General features: G+C 48.8%; 1 protein-coding gene across 3 annotated transcripts in view; it reads right to left on the bottom strand.

Annotated features, from left to right (window-relative positions):
* RIMBP2 (RIMS binding protein 2) overlaps positions 1-23,046 on the bottom strand; it is a 206,437-nt gene that overhangs the window by 150,448 nt on the left and 32,943 nt on the right. For 2 of the 3 annotated variants that reach the window (XM_047697843.1, XM_047697846.1), the window contains exon 2: positions 10,704-10,838. The gene's annotated coding sequence lies outside the window, so the exon portion shown is untranslated. Of the gene's footprint in view, positions 1-10,703; positions 10,839-16,026; positions 16,095-23,046 lie in introns of those variants that run through there. The other variant, XM_047697845.1, reaches the window with a different exon arrangement.

Genomic DNA, 23,046 nt, shown 5'->3' with positions numbered 1-23,046 from the left:
CATTATGTATCTTCCAAACGCATAGGTTTCCAGCCACCTGCTCTGAAAGTCCATAACGATCATGCTGGCTTCTCACCTTCTTCCTGTGCCGGCGGGATGGCTAGTGATCACTTTTCTGAACCCATGTGGCTGTCTTACAATATCAGATTCATTCAGCAGCTAGTCATGCCTTAGTCCTTCCTCAATCTTCCACAGTACACAGAGCAGAAGCGCTGGATAAAGTCTGATAATTGATTTGTCCCCTTCGCCTTTATGCCTTTATTCAACCTCTTCTCTAGGGCCTCTGGTCCTCCTCCTCCAGGAAGCCCTCCTTGGTCACCCTGACCCACAGTGTCTTTATCTCTATGAAGAATCTGTCTTGGTTTGCTCTCATGCATTCCCCATGCTTCGGGTTCTAATATCCCAATTTCCCTCTGGGAAATTGCTGCTCAGCGGGCACATGACCCCAGCCTGGCCAAGGTGCCAACTATCCTCACCCAAATCATTGCTCAAGGAAGAGACTAGGTCTTGGGTTGATTGCCCAGCTTGTCCCTTCAGAGATGATCCTGGGACTTCTGTTGAACCATTGGTAAGAAGAGACTTATTTTCTTCTTCCCATTTAAGTTTGCTAGAAGAGCTCAGCCTAGGGCTGCTGGTGGCCACCACGGGGGAAGGAACCTGCTGAAAGGAAGCCGCTTCAGAAAAAAGGAGGGGGGCAGGAAAAGGAAAAAGAATAAACCCTGGTGACGTCACTTCAGCCTCTGGATCCAAGAATGCCTGAAATCCTTCTTTCAATAAATACCCTATTTTTCTTAAACCAGATTGAGTTGACTGTTCCTTCCCTGGAAACCAATACCGTTGTGGCTAACCATCCTTTGAACCCCAATATCCCATCTTATCTGTACTTACCCATTTGAACAGAGAAATACACTGTATTTCTGTGACTTCACATGAACTTCTTATGAGGATCCCAGTCATAGGATTTGGGACCCACACTTATCTTAACTCACATCTTCATGATGTCTGTATGGACTCTATTTCTCAGTGAGGTTACATTCACGGGGACCAAGGGTTGGGATTTGAACATATCTTTATTTGGGGGCAGGATGTACAGAAGGCCATGCATGACAGCCACCACCTTGCAGTTCCTGGGAACAGAGATGTCAGGGCAGAAGCAGCAGCTCCAAAAGCAGAAGGAGAGAGACAAAGCAGCTGTACCGGTCCGTGATGTAATGGGCCTCACTTGAGGCCCACACACACCTGGACTTCCCTTTTCACCCACCTGCCAGAGTATTATGTCTTGTTTAAACCAACTGGAATGGGTTTTCTATTATTTTCAGCAAGAAACACTCAAATTAAATGGGCACAGAGTTTCCCAAGCGACGGATCTCAAGAAGGTAGAATGGTCCCCCCAAAGAAGGATGGGTTCTGGGACAGTGACCAGGATGGGTGACCAGGGACTCAGGTCCACCTGCCCTCTCCTCTCAGTGAAGACACACAGACAGGCTCCTCTCCAAGCTTAGCTTTTCCATCCTAGATGTCCCTAGGTGTACATCCTAGATGTACATCCTAGATGTACACGGTCTGCTCAGGGCTCCTGTTCCTCATCCCAGGGGATGTGAGCCGACTCCTGTCTGCCCCCAGATCCCTGCCCTCCCCCAGGGGGCTTCGTGGCTTCTCACACTTCTCAGCCAAGTTTGAACAAACATCCTGAAGGGGATGGGTTTTCACCAGGGATCACAGGTAAAAAGCCTTCTTCTAAAGTGTAGAGATAGAAATATTTTTTTATAGCTTCATGATGTAAATAACCTTGACGTGAGACTCCCAGCCACCCTAGGCATGTGGAAGGCTGTGCAGGAAGGGGGCAGAAGACAGCCTTCACTCCCACCCACCGTCAGGGTGACACAGGCCATCTGGAGAGCAGGGAGGCAGGGAGTCTGGAACTCACCACTGACTTTCATCAGAGAGGAGTCTGTCTAAAAGCCACAAGTTCACGGGCTTAGAGCTGATGTTCTAAGTTGTTTTAAAAAAAAACAGTTGTTTAAAAAAAAAAAAAAACAAAACTACCTTTTAGGAAGCTACCTGGGAAAAGAAGTATGTCCTCCTCTGGGCTAGTATTCCTCCAATCAATGACCCAAGTACTCTGGAAGCTTCTGAGCTCACAATGTGTCAGAAAAACATTCCAGTTGCTGGAAATACTGATGCCCTTCACCAACTACACCCCCGCTGTGTCCCCCTGGATTCTTGGTTCCCTGAGAAGCACACCCCCATGCCCTGAGAAACCTACACCTCCCGGGTTTGCAGAGTTGGGAGCTTCTGCCAGAGTTCACCCGCACCAACCCAGTGGGGAATGAAATCAAGAGAGAGTTTAGAAAGCCATAGTTCTGGATTAAGAGGCCTGGGATGCTTTCACGGAAAGCAGGAAAGGCACAGGCACTTCTCTCTGGAGAGACTAATGAGGAAGGGTCCTTCCTCTAACAAAGGCCTGTCGTCACAGGAAGCAGACAGAGTCTGCGGCCACGGATTAAACATGCAGCTGCACCCGCCGTCACGTTCCTTCGGTGGTCTCCTCTTGGAACCCGAAGGCTCTCTGTTGTCCCAGGCCACTGGCTGGGCCCTGCTGAGAGCTTCCGCGGGGCAGACACACTGTTGCCTGGTGACTAATTGGTGACAGGGACAAGTCCGGGTTAGGTAGCAGATCCAAAACGCCTGAAGTCTAGACATGGCGACTGGACATGGTCACTGGTCACCCAGCGGGTGGCACACTGTCCTTGGCCCTTTGTTTCCAGGAGCAAACAAACAGCCATGTGGGACAGAACTCTCCTGGCCGCCATGCTCTTGGAGGCATCACGGACCGGCAGCATCTCCCCAGAGTCTGTCCCCCACCACAGCAATTCAATGCAGAGCAGGAGGCTCTCGGGTCCCTAGGACGACAGGCGTGGAGGACCGTAGGGCTCCACTCACTTTCCTTCCGGCCATGCACCACAGCTGTGTTTGAAGGATCCGCTGAGAAAGGCAGCCGGGGGTCGCGCACTTGTTTCTTGAGCCCAGCCCGGGTGACTGAACATCAGCCCCTTAAACTTAGGTCTTGAGCGGAGACCCAAAGACCAACACCAGCGATCGGAGCAGATGTCCCCTGGCAGGATCTCGCAGAGAGACGATCCCTTTATACCTGCCCCTGCAGAGAATCCTAGAACCTCTCCTTCCTGTTGTTTCTTCTAGAAATGTCCGCTTCTCGAGACAGAATTTAGTTATACTGCTGGTGCCCAGTGACCCTGAGTGGGTGTGCAAGGGCTGCTGTGACAGAGCTCTCCAAACAGAAATCTACTGGATCCCAGCTCTGGACACCCGAAGTCTGGGATCCGGTCCAGGCATTTCTCCCAGCCTCTAGTGTTGACCAGTGGTCCGTGGCCATTCCTTGGCTTGTGGAAGCATTCCCATGGTTTCTGCCTTCCCGTTCCCATGGCAATCTCCTTGCACGCATCTGTCTATATGGCCAAATTTCCTCTTTTATGAGGATACCAATCCCATTGGATCAGGTTCCCCACAAATGACCTCCTTTTAACTTAATTAACTTTGAGAAGATCGGAAGTCTTGGGCTTTTGGACTCCAACATCTTCGTGAAAATACAGTTCAACTCACCGCAGACCTCCATGTGGTCCAGAGTGGCTACCCACATAGCCCACTGAACGCATGGGAACCTACAGGCACTGGCTGACTGGCTGAAGAGGCGTGCAAAGGCACAGACCCCTCCACAGGAGGAAGCGGTGGCCTGGCGGTAAAGAGGGAGCGTGGTCATTCTTCTAGAGGGGGTGATTACCCTGGGGGAACTTGCAAAGTCTTGAGCTTCATCACAGGGCTTCAAGAAATGGGTCTTCTGAAAGATGAGTGTTAAGGTGATAGACTTCCATTACCGCAAAGCAGGGAGCCCAAGCTGTGACAGTATGAGTTCTGCCCCCTCTCTGAGCCTAACTGTAGATGTGTCAAGATGGTGAGGAAAGAGCACCAGGCCTTTGAATGCTAAATCCATGATTGAGGGGCTCTGACTAAAACTGAAACCAACACAGAGGAAACTGAAATTCCCAAAACACTGTTTGAGCTCCTGGATCAAGCCATTCCTGAAGTTAACACTACTCTCTCTTCAATTGTACCGGTCCATTAACTTTCCCTGACAAACACAATAGCATAGAGCATAGTCCCCAAAGACCTTTCTTAGCTACCCAGCAGCCTCCTTTCTCTATAGGGGAAAAAAAAAAAAGGAGCCAAGTAAACTTCATTGCAGGGTCTGGGTTTGCCAAGAGACCAGAGTGAAACAGACGCTGTCAAGACCCATATGCCAGATCTGAAAGTGCAAGCTTCACAGCAGTTCCTGAAGCCCCTGCCAATCACATTTGCACTCCCTTTTGCTCTCCCTTGCCCTGGTGGGCCAGCCAAGGACCGTTACTGCATGGGCTGTGTGTGTGAATGGCCCACCGGCACCACCTGCGTGCCCTGAGAGGGGCACCAAGATTTAGATATCAACAGAGCCCGTTCCATTTTGTGTTGTCTATTTAAAAAAAAAGAAAGAAAGAACGAAAGAAAATGGAATTTAAAATACATAACTGTGTTAGTCATGAAGGGTAATGACATTAAGAGCCATTGTAACGAGACGTTTCCACACAAACGACATTATGCCGAGACAGTCTGTCCTGTAAGCGAGGCCCCGGAACCTGAGGGCCAGCGATATCTGGGGGTTGTCTCAGCCACGGTCCTAGGCATGGGGGTTGCTTGCAGCTCACAAGGCTGTGGCTGCCTTGGTTTCCCCAAACCTCACGAGTTTTACCACCTCTGTGTGCCAACTATTAACTTACTCTTCTTCCGTAAACAAGCAGGAGTGTTTTACGGATAGAAAGACACTGCAAGTGGCGCCTGAGTGGCTCAGTGGGTTAAGCATCTGCCTTCGGCTCAGGTCATGATCTCAAGGTCCAGGGATTGAGTCCCATGTCAGGCTCTCTGCTCATCAGGGAGCCTGCTTCTCTCTCTCTCTCTCCCTCTGCCTGCCACTCTGCTTACTTGTGCTCTCTCTGTCAAATAAATAAATAAAATCTAAAAAAAAAAAAAGACACTGAAAAAGGAAGCTTTATATTGCCACCATGAAATCACTGGTTAAGTGATAGTTAAATTTTTTCTAATACGTAATTCCTTTTTTCCCCCAAGTAAATATATGACTGTATCTGGGTCTCGTTGGCTGTTTTTGTCTATTCTGTAACCTGTAGAAGATTCCAGAAATGCTGCTGGATTTCCGTATTGCCATCACCAGCCCAACAGTCACAGTTCAGCAGTCCATCCCAGGCCCATCTGGACGAAATTCTCCACAGAAGCAGAGAAGAGGGATTCGCTCCCTCTCCGACCCCACAGGCTGTTCCAAGAGCTCCCGGCTGGGATTAACAGTTCTCACCTGCCAACCCCGGGAGGAAGGAGCGATATAACTTATCTGAGATGTAGCTCAAGAGCAGATGGTTTGGGCCAAACTTCCAAGATAAGGCTGTCATTTCCTCCCTGCGTCAGTGACTCCTGGCCTCAACAAATATTGACTGAACGCCTACGATGTGCAAAGTCAGGAGATTAGACCACTGGCCCAAACACGAATAAGGAGCGGTCCCTGCAACCAGGCGGACTCATGATGCATGGCTGACTTTAAAAAGCAGATTATGGGGCCCTGGGCTGGCACTATCAGTAAAGTGACCAACTCACGATCTTAGTTCAGCTCGTGACTTCGGGGTCATGAGATCAAGCCCCGTGTGAGGCTCTGCCTGTATCAGGGGACCTGCCGGAGAGTCTCTCTCTCCCTCTGCCCCTCCACCTGCTGGCCCTCTCATTCTCTCAAATAAATAAGGAAAAACTTTGACAATAGAGTTACCTCACGACCCGGCAATTGCACTACTGGGTATTTACACCAAAGATACAAATGTAGTGATCCAAAGGGGCACGTGCACCCCAACGTTCATAGCAGCAATGTCCATGAGAGCCAAACTATGGAAAGAGCTCAGACGTCCACCAACAGATTAATGGATAAAGAAGATGTGGTATATATACATAGAATCCTATGCAGCCATCAAAAAATGAAATCTTGCCATTTGCAACAATATGGATGGAACTAGAGGGTATTATGCTGAGCGAAATAAGTCAATGACAGAAAGACAATTATCATATGATCTCCCCGATGTGAGGAATCTGAGAGGCAGGGTGGGGAGTCGTGGCGGGGAAGGGAAGGAAAAATGAAACAAGATGGGACCAGGGAGAAAGACAAACCACAAGAGACTCTTAATCTCAGGAAACAAACTGAGGGTTGCTAGATGGGAGGAAGCAGGAGAGGGATGGGCTGTCTGGGTGATGGACAGCGGGGAGGGTATGTGCTATGGTGAGTGCTGTGCAATTGTGTAAGCCTGATGATTCACAGACCTGTACGCCTGGGGCACATAATACATTATATGTTAATTTTTTAAATACTATCAACTCTTACCTTGAAAAAATTAAAAAATAGGGGCACCTGGGTGGCTCAGTGGGTTAAGCCTCTGCCTTCGGCTCAGGTCATGATCTCAGGGTCCCGGGATCGAGCCCCGCCTCGGGCTCTCTGCTCAGCGGGGAGCCTGCTTCCTCCTCTCTCTCTCTGCCTGCCTCTCTGCCTACTTGTGATCTCTGTCTATCGAAAAAATAAAGAAAAATCTTTTAAAAATATATAAATAAATAAAAATTAAAAATGAAATAAAATAAAAAATAAAAAGCGGGTTATAACGAAATCAAACACAGAGTTGGCTTTTTTAAATTTTAACTTTTCTATCCATTTCTGTGCCCGTACAAATATACGCACACTTGCAGATGTTCTGGAATAACGTGCATGCGGGTAAGGATGGATGAAGATGTCACTGTGGCACTGTGGGTCGTCCTTTTTTTTTTTTTTAAGACTTTATTTATTTATCTGACAGAGAGAGATCACAAGCAGGCAGAGAGGCAGGCAGAGAGAGGAGGAAGCAGGCTCCCTGCTGAGCAGAGAGCCTGATGCGGGGCTCGATCCCAGGATCCTGAGATCATGACCTGAGCCGAAGGCAGATGCTTAACCCACTGAGCCACCCAGGCGCCCACTGTGGGTCGTCCTTAAACGTAGTTAGCCTCACGGCTGGTTAACGGGCCATCAATAGTTCGATAAATAGGTGCGTGTTAACAGTGAGCGCTGTTGGACGCTCAGCAGCCAGGCCGACCACCCAGAGCCCCTTCCGGTGCATCCGCACACACGGAAAAACTGTTCACCGCCGATGCCTGTGGGCGAGCAAGACCTGAGAGCGGGTACGCACCTGGAAGACGGCCCAGCCCAGAGCAGCAGGGTGTCGGCGGTGCCTAAACACCCCAGACCCCCTCCCTCGGGTAGGGTGAGTCCATGATGTGTCCTGCTGTCTCCAGGAGTGTCCCCACAGGACGGAGGAGCCCCACGGCCCGCAGTGGACACAGCTGGATGGCCTGGCCTGCCCTGACTTCCTCCCTTCACTGCCCGGCTTCCCCACCGTGCTCCCAAGTTTCCCGGCATCCCCGAGCAGATAAGCCAGTCTGACCTGAATCCCTAGGTTGGGTTTGTTCTGGAAGGACCAAGCCAAGACACTGTGTTCTAGAGTTACCACTGGATAACATGCAAAACTCTCTACAGCATGAGGTAGTCTACTAATACGCTAACATGGAAAGATCTCGGAAAAATAGTCCAAACCCAGAAAAATACTAATCTGCAGAAAAATCCATATGGTTTTCTTTGAAGCACATATATTATGATCGAATTTCCGCAGCTGCACACACACACACACACACACACACACACACACACACATATTAATATGTAGAACGGGATCCAGAAGGACCTAACTGTTGTCAGTGGCTAGCTCAGTGAAAGGGAGAGAGTAAAGACACTCGGGTTTTTACAAATCGAATGTATTCATTTACTGCTTGAGCAGTGACACACTCATTGTAAGAGTCTCAGGCAGAGTCTGCACGTGCTTAGACACACACCACACAGACCCCACGCTGTGTGTGCAGACACATCCACATACCAAGACAGTGTGTCTGTGTGTGCACGTGTGTACATCTGGGGGAGGGGGGAATCTGCAAATTCGGGAGAGAACATACAGTCGTGCACAGTGATTGCCCACAGATCTATATGGGTTTGAGCTTCTTGCCTTGACACACCTCTGTGACACGTGACTCCGTGTTTATTTTAATGATTTATTTACAAAGAGGGGACCCAACCCCATCTGGAGGGAAGGATGTAGTGGTGTTGAGAATAAAGATCACTGCAGATTTATAGGCAAAATGCTGCCCTCGGAGAGCCTAAACCCTGCGGTCTTTAAGGCGTATTTAAGGTCCTTTTCACTTCCTTCAGGCCGAGGGACCTCTCAGTGAGCCTCATCCCCTGAGTCAAATACACAGCCCCCGCTGAGACTCACTGGCTAGACCTCCTGTTTCGAAAAGCCATGAGGACCTATTTTCTAATTGCTCTCCCTTCACAGTGAAATAATTCAAACATTCCATTCCCTTCCAAAGTGAGAACAAGAGCTAAATTTAAACGCAATAACTTAACGGTGCATCCGCAATCCCGAGCAGCCAACAATCCGTCAGAAAAAATAGAAAAGATCAGCCCATTCTGAATACAGGAAAGATCCACACACACGTGTATCACTCCTTTCTGGAGCTTTCAACCCCAGGACGACCAAAAAAAAAAAACATCCAAGAAAGTATTAAGCTCTTAAAATAACCTGCCTATTACCCCTAAGAGAGCCGAGTAACATCTGGGCACCGGAGGGCACCCAGAATAAATGAACTTGAAAGAATTACGCACCAGTAATGATGCGCGTCACTCAGTTCAGACACGAGAGAAAAGAGAAAGTGTTCCTAATGACACAATTTGTCTGTCGAGGGCACGCAGATAAACATCTCTCGTTATAAATGACATCCACTGTAAAAACAGACACGGTTATACCCATAATAATGAAAGAGAGAAGGTTTGGGAGTGTTTTCTAGGCGTATTCCCATCTCCCAGGGCCCTGCATTTACTAACTGAATGACGAAATGTTTTTGGCTCTGTAGTAATGAGAACAAATGGTTACCAAGTACATATCCTAAATCTGAAACAGCTGAGTTTCACACACAGACTCTTTCTGCCTCCTGCCAGGAAAATGAACACATAAAATAGAAATCAGGGGACTGGGTGTGAACTCAAGTCTAATGAATACATACCAGCTGAGTCCATTCCTGCCACCATCATCACCACCCAACCATGATCACTCTGATTTCCACCACCATCACCACCATCACCGCCATCACCAGTATCACCACCATCATCATCACCACCATCACCACCACCATCACCACCATCATCATCACCATCACTGCCACCACCATCACCGCCACCACCATCACCATCACCACCAGCATCACCAGCATCATGATCACCATGACCATCACCACCATCATGATCACCATCACCAGCATCACCACCATCACCACCACCATCATCACCATCACTGCCACCACCATCACCACCAGCATCACCAGCATCATGATTACCACCACCAGCATCAACACCATTACCGCCACCATCACCCCCCATATAACCATGTCCATCATCACCGCCATCCTTACCACCCTGTTTACTGGAATGTGAGACTTAGACCCATTATTTTATCAGGACCAACCCCAAAACCAAGCTTAGACAGTGGCACTAAAAAGGTTCAGCTGGTTACCTTCTGCTTCATGCTCAAAATGCTTGACTAACAACCATGGCAACGACTGCCTGGGCAGCCACTTAGCACATGAAAGCCTTTTGCAGAAAGCAGCAGCTATTAATCTCACCCCCAAAGTCATCTCATGATCACACGATGTGCTTCCCTGCCCTGTGTTTAGACCATGCCTCCACATGAGAACCCTCACACCGGAGAATAAAGGAATGAGCTAGCCAGCCCAGATTTCTCTCCTGAACCCCGGCCTTGGCCATCTGCTAATCTTCCCGTGTTTAGATGTGACTCAAACTGAAAACTGAGCATCAGGGCAAAACTGAGTCCAAATCTTACCCATAAACCTGATTCTTTTTCAGTCTTTCTCATCTGAGGAAACGGTGCCTCCCCCTCCACCATGTTGTCTCTGCCCGCGACCGAAAGCCAGCTTGTCACCCCTTCTCACACTTCTTCCTGTCCAACCCATCACAACTGGCAAAGCCTACTGCCCCAATGCATCTAGAAGTTTTCCAATGTCCTTCATCTCCACCACAAACACTGGTCCAAGGCACTACAGCTGCTCATCCAGGCTACAAGGTGTAATTATTGTAGAAGGCAAATTTGATCCTGTCACTCCTTTATCTAAAATCTGCACTGCTATCCGTCCACTGCCCGGACTTAAGACCTAAAATCCTTATCCACAGCCTGTAAGGACATGAATGACCTCCTCTCCCCGGTCTGTATCCGGACAACAACTTCCCATGCATTCAGCTCTTTCTCGCCCCTGGACCTTTGCACTGGCATTCCCTTGGGACGCTGGTATCTCCACAGAGTGCACACGGTTGTTTCATTCACCATTCAGCCCTCCCCAGCCAACCGAGGCAGAGCTGGCGTTGATAAACATCTTGAAGGAATGATTACACAAGGAAGATATGGATACAGCCCCTGGCGGCACAGGGGGTAGAACCTCAGAAGAAAGAAAGGACAACTCACCCCAGAGTTCTACCGCTGGGTTCCTAGTCTCGGGACACCAAGTGGAAAATGGCCGAGTGGGTCTTCCAAAGGTTGGGTCTGATCAAGTGCGTCTTCTGGACCCCAAGGTTTCAGGTATGATGAGTCATTTCTAAACTGTAAAAAGAAAAAAAAAAGGCATATGGTCCTCTATCACAAAAGAATGGCTTGTTAGTTGGCTCTTCTGCCTCCTTCGGCTTCCTCTATGCCTCAGACACAGGGCAGGTCAGGCAACAGGCTACCACCTGCCAGTTCATAACACTGAGAGGGCTAATAAGTGACAGAGCTGAGACTTAACACAGAGCCTTCCCAGCCTGACACTTTTCTTTGCCTTCAACCAAATTTCCTGCTGTAGAGCAAAGCAAAAATACATACACACCCTGACACAAAGCTTTTGTGATGCTTTGAGTAAAATTCCAAGCTCCCGAATGTGCCAAGGAAAATTGTGGGAAGACTAATTATCCCTCCTTGTGTAAGTGACATGTCATTGCTGGTGGCAACAAGGGACACAATGGAGACCACGAATCGTCCAGGCTTGCTCTAAATATATCCTTAATTAGATAAATATGACAGATGCCCGTGGATTACAAGTGTTACCATAAGGCAAACTAATGAATAAACATCAAGGTAAAAACCAATGAACTTATAGCAATGAGTTTGCTTATAGCAAACTCTCAAGAAATTCCCATCTCGCCACCAAATATTCAAAAATTAGAAATTTCTATATTTCGGGAGACCTTCAATTGACATAGGAAATCAAAATACCAGAAGTTCTTTTACTTCTCTCTTGTTTTGTTGCCCAGATGTTTTTAAACTTTGGAGAATCACAGGATAAAATAAGCTGCATTATCTTAGGTTTCATCCATTACTTTGTAAGTGTCCAGTGTCCAGAGTAACTACATGAGTGGGGGAAGAACACTTGGAAGCAATCTGGGCTTCAACTGGGAATTTGGAACTGGAAAACAGTCTGTATGAGCAAAATTCAATTTATTTCAATACGGCAACCATTTTCTGAGTACCTACCAAGTTCCTGGCAATTGTTAGACTCAAACAAAAATAAGAGTGAGCCTTTCCAGGACCCACAGTCTGACGGGGGAGGCCAAACCATGCAAGTATAACTTTATTCAAGCTAGACTTAATAAGATTTAGAATGATGTGCAGACGAGATATGGAGGGAAGATGTCTAGACAGGACATTGGAGTCTTATTTCCTGAGGCAGTGAATGAGAGAGTCGGGACACAGGGCAGCAGGTGGAGCTCAGAGCAGTGGGGCACCATAATGAGCATCTGCCTGTGTAGACCCTTCCCCAGACCACATGCATAATGTAGGGAGGTGAGCACTTCTCCCCGTGACCTTCAAACTAGGCAGGAGCCTGGAAATTTCTTTTTGGTAGAAAATAATAATCACAAGCAAAGGCCTTCATATAATGACATTAGGAACCTCCGCCCCAAAATGTTCAGTTCCCTGCAATTACCCTGGAGTGAGCCCACCATGAAGAAGCTCCCTTGGCAGCCACCAAGCCATCTAGACCTTCCTCCAAAACCAAATACCAACCAAAGATGACTTACCACATTAAAAAAAAACTTCCACCATGGAAGATTATAATCTATGTACTTAAAAATAAAGGAGATAGTGCAGCCAACCTAACAAAACTTTACAAACAGAAAGAGAACAAGATGCTACGAAGGGAACAATGAAAGACAAAAAGGATTCTTGTAGATGAGAAAGAAGGTCGCAAAATGGAATTTGATTTAAATGGCAGATGTGGAAGATAAGGTTAAGGAAATCTCCTAATGTGATAGAAAATATAAAACAAAATAAAGATTTTAAAGATTAATCCAGGAGGTCCAATTTTACTAAGATTTCCCAAAAGAGAAAATGTACAAAAGTTGTAGGAAATATATAAGAAAAATTTATATATTCAAGGATTTCATGAGGGGACTATGAAATGGATGAAAAGAAACCATACCAAAGAGCATCATGAGATTTGAGAAGATAAATGATAAAGAAAAGATCTTAAACACTTCTAGTTAAAAAAAAAAAAGTCGGAATTTTTAAAAGGAACAAAAGTACGTTAGGGCATCAAACTTCTCAGCAGCAATCTTGGAAGCCAGCAGAATGCCTTTTAAAAATCCGATTGAACATTATTTCCAATTTAAGATTCCATACCCCAAAAGCAGTTGATCAAGTGGGAGGACAAAGGAGAGATACTGCCATACATGTGAAGGATCATAAAATCTGCTTCCAGTGTATTCTTTCTTGGGGAATTACTGGAGGATATGCTGCAGTAAAACTGAAAAGAAAAGCCACGGCATCTAAGGAACAGTAGATCCTACTACACAGTGACAAAGAGAAACTCCAGGGTGACAGTTGAGCCTCAGATCTCGAGTAATCGATTTGGAGCAAGAAGAAAGAAGTTTTACAGGTGAAGTATCATGTGAAAAGGAGACTCCAGGAAAGTCCTTGCTATGTCCAAGAATTGGGAAAGAATTTTCAGTATGTGGATTGCAAATGGCACAATTAAAAATGAGGCAATTGATAACTCCAGGAAAAGTAAAAGCCATGCAAGGAAAGAAATGCAATCAGTCACTAACTGGTTCTAGTTAACAATATGTACATAAGAACAAGGTAAACTCTCATTATCGTTTTAATGAAAGTAGCAATTTAACTGCGTGTGTAGGTTGGGGGTGGGGCCTAAAAGAACTAAATCTTCATCTACCACAAGACTTCTGAGTCTCCACACTACAGATATTTGGGCAAGATAGTTTTTTGGTGTGGGAGCTGTCCTGCACACTGTACGGCATGTAGCAGCATCCCTGCTAGTAGCAACCAAAAGCCAGGAGCATAACGCCCACCCCAAGCTGCGACAAATAAAAATATCTCAGACATGACCCCTGGGGACAAAATCGCCCCACTCAAGACCCACTTACCCACCATAACAGAAAGTGGTATTTCTGACCTACAAAAATGGACCAGTCCAGAACAGCAGCACAGGCATGTTATTTAGGATTGCTGAGGCAATTTAAAGAAGAAATTAATAGACGTAGTAAAAGTAGAGTGAAGAAACTGGGCAGTGAAAAGTTGACCAGGTAGGAAATGGCTGGTGTTATATACTGTTAACCATTGTTAACTTTTTTTTTTTTTTAAGATTTTATTTATTTATTTGACAGAGAGATCACAAGTAGGCAGAGACAGGCAGAGAGTGAGGGGGAAGCAGGCTCCCCACTGAGCAGAGAGCCCAATGCGGGCTCAATCCCAGGACCCTGAGATCACGACCTGAGCCGAAGGCAGAGGTTCAACCCACTGAGCCACCCAGGTGCCCCCATTGTTAACTTTTTAAATTGTGCACATGCACTTTAAATTTTAACACGCAGTTGGAGCTTAAGGAAAAAAAAAAAAGCATGCTCCTGTCTACTTTGGGAATTCACTGAATTCCTCATGTATGAACCCTGTTTCAAAGGAAACCTTACACTATTACATTAACTCACTGCACATGCTGTGTCTTTTCACTAAGGTACATGAAACAAACAGTCATCGAGTAAGGTCTTTCTACAAAATGTCTATACGCCCCCTAAAATCATCTGGTGCGACATTTTCGGTCCACCTCCTGCACTGTGGGAATGACTGCAGCAAGGAGTGAGAGGCACGGGGATGTCTTGACACACAATCAAATGGGTCAAATGGAAAGTGAGTCAAAGCAGAGACCACCAGTGAGAGCCTCACCCAGCAGAGCAACTATGTCCTTTTGATACAAATCACCAGAGGCTTTACAGCCACCCATCTACCCGTCTTGTCCCTGCAAGGAATTGTGTTCTCGCAAAGATATAGTTATGGATGACATAAGGAGAAGAATATGGAAAAGCATAATAATTCCCACGTTACAAGGTTGTTTCCTAGTTCTATAAAAAAGAAAAAAACTGTCAGGTAGGACAAGAATCCCTAGCCTCTGTGCATTTAGCAAATTTTGGTGCTCTTGGCACAGAAGAAGTAAAACCACCTCTTTCTCCGTTGGTCTTCCCCGGCCCTGGGACACCACTTCTTCAACTGCCCCGCACCCCCCGCTCTCTGGCCTTTCTTCTGCCCCCATCAAAGGGACTAGACGGTTCCACTGTGTCTGCACCTCAGCGAGCTGACTAGATAACGTGTTCCTGATTCTAAAGCATGAAGAACTGCCCTATCTGCTTACATGTGCAGAATGGTTATTATTAATTCAAACGTGGTCCAGCCAGATAATGCCTTGGAGGAATAGTGTATAACCAAGCCTAACAATGCTGAAGCGAAACTGAATGGGGAGCTCGGCTATCACTTCATATAAAGTTTTAATTAACAGCGCCGTTCGGGCAGATAGAGAAAGAAAAGCAGTGATTTATGGATGCACATTTTACAGCTGACTCCTCAAATCCCAAGCAACACGGAACTCTGCCCACAAACTCTGTTCCACAAACACATTCATCACGGAGTCCAGGAGAAATCCTTCCAGCACGAGGCAAGACCCAGTTCTTACTGCTTAACGTTGGGAATAAACTCAGTTCACTTCAACCACTTACTCCAAGGGTCTCCCTACACAGAAAAGATGAAAAGGAATCCACCAGCCTTACGACCAGTGTGAGCCTGCTGACATTTTCACATTTATCGTTTCAATGAAAATCTGATGTCTACAGACTGAAAATGCCGCAATTATGTCCATTAGCTAATTACATTCATTATCTAAAGGCTTTGCGATGCTAAACCTTGTCTCATTAGCTGGCCTGGGAGAAGTGGAAGACGCTTCCCCAGATTCAAATACAAAGCCGGAGTGAAAATTTCCAAAGTTACAATAGCCGGAGTGAAAATTTCCAAAGTTACAATGTAACTTTGAAAATGTCCTGCTTTTAATGCCCATTATGGGATGGCTAGCCAAGTGGAAACGGACCCAGGTTTGAGGGGAACTGATCTCCCTCCGGAGTGAGGTTTCGAGGACACACGGTAGGACGCCCAGCCTCGCGACCAGTGAGACTCCTCTGCCTTCCGCGCTGAGCAGGGACAGAGCCTTGGGGAGGATCCCTCCTAGCCTGAAACTGGCCTGGGGACAGGTTCCAAACGAAACGTCACAGTCATCAAAACTACAGTTAAGACCCAGCAGCATTAGGACCAGAGCTTATCACGAACTTCGAGGTTTCCAAATACCCACCCCGTCCATCTTTCAATCCATGAGGGTACCCCGTCTCCAGCTGGGGCCTCCAGAAGGCTGGCTTTCTGCTTTGGTGTCTGAGCCCCATCTCGTGAACCTGTCAGACTCTTCCCCACACCCCGCGGTGGTACTTACACGATGCCAGGGGTCGACCCACTAGCGGGGAGGACGCAGTAGCTAGGGCCACCTAGACGGCTTCCTGTCCCCCCCGTATGCCAGTCCCGCTGCGTCTCCAAGCCTTGCGCTCAGCATCAAGCTTGTAGACTGTTTACTTATTCATGGGCTGCCCGAGCCGGCCAGGAACTGCTTTGTGTCAGCTGAATAGGATGGTAATTCAATCTCCAAAGGGGAACTGTTCGGCACAAGGCATGTCTGTCATAATGAGTCACGCCGATGGAAAGAACGTGGCTTTCTGAGCCACTGGTAAAAGTTGTGTCTTGACAATGGGTAGTGTTATAGGACATAACCTTCTTTGCCTCCACGTGTGAGTCTCTCCCACCAAAGAATCCTTGGGAGACGTATGACGGAGAGGAAATCAGCTGTGGGGTTGTAACCCTGGGAGAAAAAGCAGGGATTCCAGATTAAGCTTCCTGCTCCCTTTACAGAAGTAAGTCCATTTGGAGAGACAGAAGGTAGAAATGTAAGAAAATTAAAGGATGATGAAGTCAGAGGAAGGCGTCCAGCTGGCCGCAGAGTTTCCTGTGGTTTGGGGTTTTACATGCATCACAATAACAGTGAGGTCTCCAACAGCCAGAAACCATGGCACTAAGAAGTCACAGCATCAAAGAATGGCCCCATGCATACAGCTAAGAAGAACCAAGCTGGGAGGGGGCCCAACCACCTGGGTGTCCAGAGACCTCGACTAGCAGCAAGGAACCACAAATCAGGCAGGCCAGTGCCTCAACTTACCACAGTCCCCCCAGCAGACCACCAGCTCCCAGGGGATGGGGACCCTGCCTCTTACATTCTGTGTTGTGTTCTAAGCACCCTGCACAGTGTTGAGGCGAAGCAGCTACTCAGAAATCTGCAGAAATAGCAAATGAATGAAGGCTTCGACATCAGTGGGCCTTGGAATATGCATCAGTCGGGATAGACTAGGCTACGCTGCGGTAATGAACAGCCCTCCAACATCCGTGGCCTGCTCAAGTGTTAGAAATATTTTCTCCCAGCAAACAGTTGCTGAGAATACTTTGACAAATCCCCCACCTTCATTAATTTCAGGGTTCCTTATATGTGCCCCCAAAGCTTCTGTTATCATCTACTCTGATGACATAATCCCAGAGTTGGGCTTATATTAGACTACCTTCACTTTAGCAGGCTGGCTTCTTGAATTCACTAATATAACAATTAATTACATTAATTATGTATGTAATAGTATGGCTTCTCCAATGTAACCTGCTATTTGATGAATTCATCCTTTGAGTCAACAAAAGTTGGTGGAGCAGTTTACTCTGTGTCTGGGGGTGCAGTGGGCCGTGAGACGAGGTGATGGGAGCCCGGCTCTCAGAGAACTCACTTTCTAACGGGGCACTGACGGTAAGCATTGGAAGGCAGGGAGCGTTTGGGGTGGACGCCGTGTGCTTGATCTGGACTACTGGGCACAGCCTTCTCTTGGGGTGATGTCTACACCAGACCTGATGACAGGAAGGGAGCGGGGTGGGCAAAACGTGAAGATTTGTTCTGCAGAATGTGTCAGTGCCGAACTCCAGTGGACGTGTAGTGTAAACGTCTTATTTCTACCATGACAACCGCTGTCCTGTTTTCTTTTTCTGGCTCCACCAGCCTGGGCCCCAGAGTGAGGATGGTGTGAGCAGAGCACCAGCTGGGGCCCCACGGACACAGAGTGTGAGTGGGAGATAAACTTATGAGTCTTTCACTTCGTGTCCAAAAGCACGGACATCTCAATGTCACCCTGATTTCTCCAGGGTCTCTCCAGATACATATTAAAGCTGCCCACTTTGCAACAGCCCACTGGTTGGGATCTGCTGGAAAGAACCAACACAAGCAAGCAAGGTGTCCTCCAGCAGGGGGACAGACAGTGGAATGTTACTCGGCACCAAGGGGCGAGGAGCTATCGAGCCATGAAACCCTAAATGCACATCCCTAAGTGAAAGAAGCCAACATGAAGGGACGGAATGCTGTACGATTCCAACTCCAGGATGTTCTGGAGAAGGCGCAACTACGGAAGCAGTAAAAGATAATTATCTGCCAGGGAGTGAGGGAGCAAGGGACAAACACGGAGGATGTGGGGGCAGTGATGCTACGTTGTTGATCCCGTGATGGAGGGCCCGTGTCATCATACATTTGGCTGAAACCACAGGACAGACAATACAGGATGAGCCCTAGGGCTAAGAGGCCCTAACCGTGGCCTCTAGTTAGTAGCCATGTGTCAATATTGGCTCATCCGTTGTAGCAAATGCACCCCCCACACCCTAGCCGTGGGAGATTCTGGGCTGGAGGGACAGGGGGTACACAGGGTTCTCACATTCTGATCAACCTTTCTGTTAACCCTAAACTCATTTTTTTTTTTTTTAAGATTTGATTTATTTATTTGACAGACAGAGATCACAAGTAGGCAGAGAGGCAGAGGCTTTAACCCACGGAGCCACCCAGGCACCCCATGAAAACTCACCTTTTTAAAAACATTTATTAATTTTTTTTCAAAACTGACCCCAAAAGGGGCATCTTGGTGGTTCAGTGGGTTAATAAGCCTCTGCCTTTGGCTCAGGTCATGATCTCAGGGTCCTGGGATCGAGCCCCGCATCAGGCTCCCTGCTCAGCGTGAAGTCTGCTTCTCCCTCTCCTACGCTGCTTACTTGAGTTCCCTCTCTCGCTGTTTCTGTCAAATAAATAATTTTAAAAAAAAAATCTTTTAAAAAACTGACCCAAAAAGCACCCCACCACCTCAGCTGCTGTTCTTGTGTAGACAACAAATGTCTACACTCGCCAGGGTCCGTGGACTTCCTCCTCTTTACCCCGTGGGTGTCCGCCAGACATGCCGGGTGGGACATGCACTGTCTGGGGACAAGAGTCTGGGACATCTGTGCTCACCGCTACGCCCATGGCCCTCGGAGTGGCGCCTGGCTCTCAGACAGGCCTTTGTAACTGGTGATGCAATACAAGATTTCATTTCCTTGTGTTTCCGCTTGGCCCTGAATGACAGAACATTAACAAGTGAAAATTGAAAGCTGAGATAAAAAACCTCCCCCAGGAAAAGTAGCCAGGCCGCCACATCCTCCAGAGACACAAGTCAATAAAATAATTCTTGAGAGCCAGACACACTTGGATGGGTCCATAAATGGGCCATGTGCAAGGGGGCCTTGGTGCCCAGCATCTCCGCACCAGGTGCACATGCCCCGCTCGCTGTGGCCTCAGTCCTTGTTGGTCCGAATGGTGGACCCCACCTTGAGCCACACGCCATTTCTCTAGACGGCACCAGGGGCCGGCCCATGGGCTGTCCACTCTCCGGTGGGGATTCTCCCAATTTCTCACCAATTCCAACCATCTCAGCCACGAGGGATGAGGGGGACAAGGGGGAAGGAACACACTGTTGGGAAAACCTCATCATTACCCAAAGGAAAAGGAGCATGAGAACAGGGCCACCCCCAGGGACACCGTGAACCTGTGCTCGGGGCCCAGGAGATGCCCTGTGTTTAATTAAACCTGTTTGCCACACGCAAGCAATTCCATCGGCATAACAATCGCCCATGAAAATTGATTTTGCTCTCGCCAAAGGCCCCTGGACGACCACACGTGGAGGCCTCCAGCACAGTGAAGCCTCCCCTCAGCCTAATGTCCTCGTTTCCAAACTGAAGGTCAAGTACGGTGTTACTTGCTAAAATAAAATGGTTTCAGGAAATCGGTTTTCTGCTGCAATGCTAACTCTTTGTCATTACTGTTCAAACCAGCAGCTCTCAATCGAGCACACACTCTGTTCTGAGCCCTGTTCTCAGCGTGTTACACAGAGCATCTGCTTGAATCCGCAGAAGCTCATGCAGCAGGTGCCTGCGCACGGGACATGGGAGGACACGGAGGGTGGACGAGTCCGGACTTGGGTGTCCCCACGGCCCGGTCATGAGCAGCCCCAGATGCCATAGGTCAGCAGAGACAGAGAAAAGGGGTATTACTCCCCACTGCTGGTGTTCCCAAAGGGGGAAAAATTTCTGTTCTGATATGCAAGAAATACCTAACATGGGCCTTTGGAAACATGACCTTGAAAACTTCCGTACTAGCCAACCACCAGGAGTGACATGAAGCAGAGACGGGAGTTGCCCAGGTGAAGCCAAATGAAGTCACCATGCCAGTCTTCCCCAGGTTTCAGACCGTTTCTGCGATCGTGGAAAGACCCACTGTTTTCTCCGACGGCCACACGTCCCTAACAGTCTGTTTCGAGCCACATAAGTCACATCATCCTTACAAGGTGGCAGGAGCATCCGACGGTCCTCATTTGCATTCTGTTGTTTGCCGGCTCCAAGACAAAAAGCTAGGTAGTTGTCCAGATCACGCCACCAGACCGGCGCCTCGGGGACAGGCCTCCCGGGGGCTGGAGAAGGATTCCTCCTGACGGATGGCTTACTCGACGTGAAGCCTGTCCTCATGCCCCTCCGAGTTTGGACTCCGGCTCCGGCCACGCTCCTTCCTCCTGCGTCATCATTGTCACACCCCGTTCTCTCCCTTCTTCAGCCCCGTGGGCTGGGAGGTGCTCCCGAGGGCCTGGAATTAACTAGAGCATAAAGCAGGAAAGCACACTGGTCTCTGCCGGTCCTGGAGTCTCGGGGAACAAAGCGGGTGACCCCGCTGGGGAAGCACCGGAAATGAGCCACGTGAGGACAAGCCCTCATGCGATGGCTACGTGGTCCACATGGTGGGGGCTGCTCAGTGGGGCTGCCAGTGACTGGGGTCCGCTCCCATCAGGCCATGCCTTGGCTGGCCCCACTCGCTTCTCTGTTCCTGTCCTCACAACAAGGCTCTTGAACAGAGTAGAGCCCAAAGTCAATGCCGTGTCTACTCACTGCCCTCCACAACCCCTGCCTCGCAGCCAGGACCATCCTGGCTTTGGTACAAGGACACCAAAGACATGGCAATACAGGCTACTGTATTCACTGTCCCCGTCTTCTCTGAGGACACCTCCACCTCCCGGCCTTACTGTAAAGAGCTGGTGCCTGCTGTCTGTTAAGGATCCGGCTGCATTCCTGTGAACATGGGATCCAGTTTTCCCCACATTTGTGGCAGGGCCATCCTTCCCCCTCCGTGTGGCCTTGGTCCCCTGGTCAAAGACCAGCTAGCCACCTGCACATGGCTTTATTTGTGGGCTCTGTTCCACATCGGGGTGCAGGACGAGTGAGCTCAGGGTTCTGTGGCACAATGCCGTGCCCTGGTGACCAGGACCATATCCTGCACTTGAAATATTGCTCAGATAGTAGACCCCAAGTTCGGTGTTCTTTTGTTGGTTTGTTTGTTTTCAAGACTTTATGTTTTTATTTGACAGAGAGAAAGAGAACAGGCAGGGGGAGTGGCAGAGGGAGAGGAGAAGCAGGCTCCGATGTGGGCTCGATCCCAGGTCCCTGAGATCATGATCCAAGCTGAAGGCAGATGCTCAACGGAATGAGCCGTCCAGGCGCCCCTCCCTACTCCGGGTTCTTACCATCCCCACACACAGATGTTTTAGATAAATTAAAAATAAAGACCAACTGAAAGAGAGAAGGTGGTACTCTCCAGGATGCCCCAAGGCCGCCCCGAACCTCAGGGAGGCCCCTGCTCTGCCCGGAGCGCTGCAGTCTGTCCTGGAAGTCAGATGTCCCGGGACAAATCATTCACTTCTTTCACAACCAACAGTAACACATCGATGTACCTCTTCTCAGTGCCAGGCACTGTTCAACGTGTTCTCCTGAATTAGCACGTTAATCCCGACAGCAGTGACAACCTTAGGAATCAAGGCCTAGCACCACAGCCACGCCTTGGGCTAGAGGACAGAGTTCCTCGCTGAGACTGCAGGGCCAGGCTGCAGGATGGGAGCTGAGCCCGGTGGCCTCCCTGGGCCGAGTTCAGGTGCTGGGACTCCCCAGGGAGCCACACTGCCTCCCATCGGAGGGAGGGGCTGGCTAAAAGCCAGCAGCCCTCTTCGGCGTCCCACCCTGGATCGCACAAATCCACACCCGGACTCTTGCTTCTGAGTGTGAGTCTTGGGCTAGACCGACCCTGAAATCCCCAATTCTCCAAACCCCTGTGACTCTCCACCTCCAACAGCTGCCCTGCGCGGGGACCTGACACACAGGTTGGCCAGCAGTCCCTAAGATGCAGCTCTCCCCGAAACGGCCACCTGCCATGTGGAGAATAGGGCAAAGTGCCCGCCGGAGCACGAGGACACATGCCCGCTGGGGGCTTCCCAGCGCTCACGCTCACCCCAGCGGCAGCCACACGGGCCACCGCGCTCCCTCCATCGTGTCCATGAAGCTGGCTGGACATGGAGCCCCGTGGGAATGGTCGCAGTATCTGCACCAAGTGCAGAATGAGAAAGCCCATGGGCCAATCATCAACTGAGAGGAAAGCAGCAGGTTTCTACCAAAATTTTCTCACAAACAAGAAAACCAGATCCCTTCAATGTGGAAGGAAGGAGAGACTGCCCGGGTCACCCATCCTGGAAGCAGATGTCCGTTGTCCACTAGTCCCCAAACTGACGGAACACACATCAGGAACAAAGGAGACAAAGAGACACGGCCCTGCCCCAAGGACCCTGCCCCACACTTCAGCAGGGATGATGGAAACGACAATATTCAAACAAACAGGACCATGTCAGCTCGCACCTGTGCTGGGAGGGAAGTAGAGTGAGAAGATGTGAAAGGAAGGGGTGAAGTGGGCAGGGCAGGCCTCTTGAAGGAGGTGTCCCATGAGGAAAGACTGGAGTTTGAGGAGCAGTTGGCATGCCGAGATAGGGAGATAGAGAGTGGACGAGAAAGAGAAAGAGTTCTCAGCAGAGGACACAGACATGCAAAGGCCCTGGGGCAGGATGTCTCACTGGAGAGCCCACCTCTCACTGCCAGAGAAACTAGTCATCTCCTTTGAGACAGAGGGAAGGATGTGGAGAGGCAGAGAGGTCTCTGACTTGCTCTAGCAAATCTTTGAAGAGCCCAAGAAGGTGGTAAGAAGGTGTCCTGT

Source organism: Lutra lutra, chromosome 12, assembly GCF_902655055.1.
Source record: "Lutra lutra chromosome 12, mLutLut1.2, whole genome shotgun sequence".
NCBI classification, from domain to species: Eukaryota; Metazoa; Chordata; class Mammalia; order Carnivora; family Mustelidae; genus Lutra; species Lutra lutra.
This window is presented reverse-complemented; position numbering and strand designations above follow the sequence as displayed.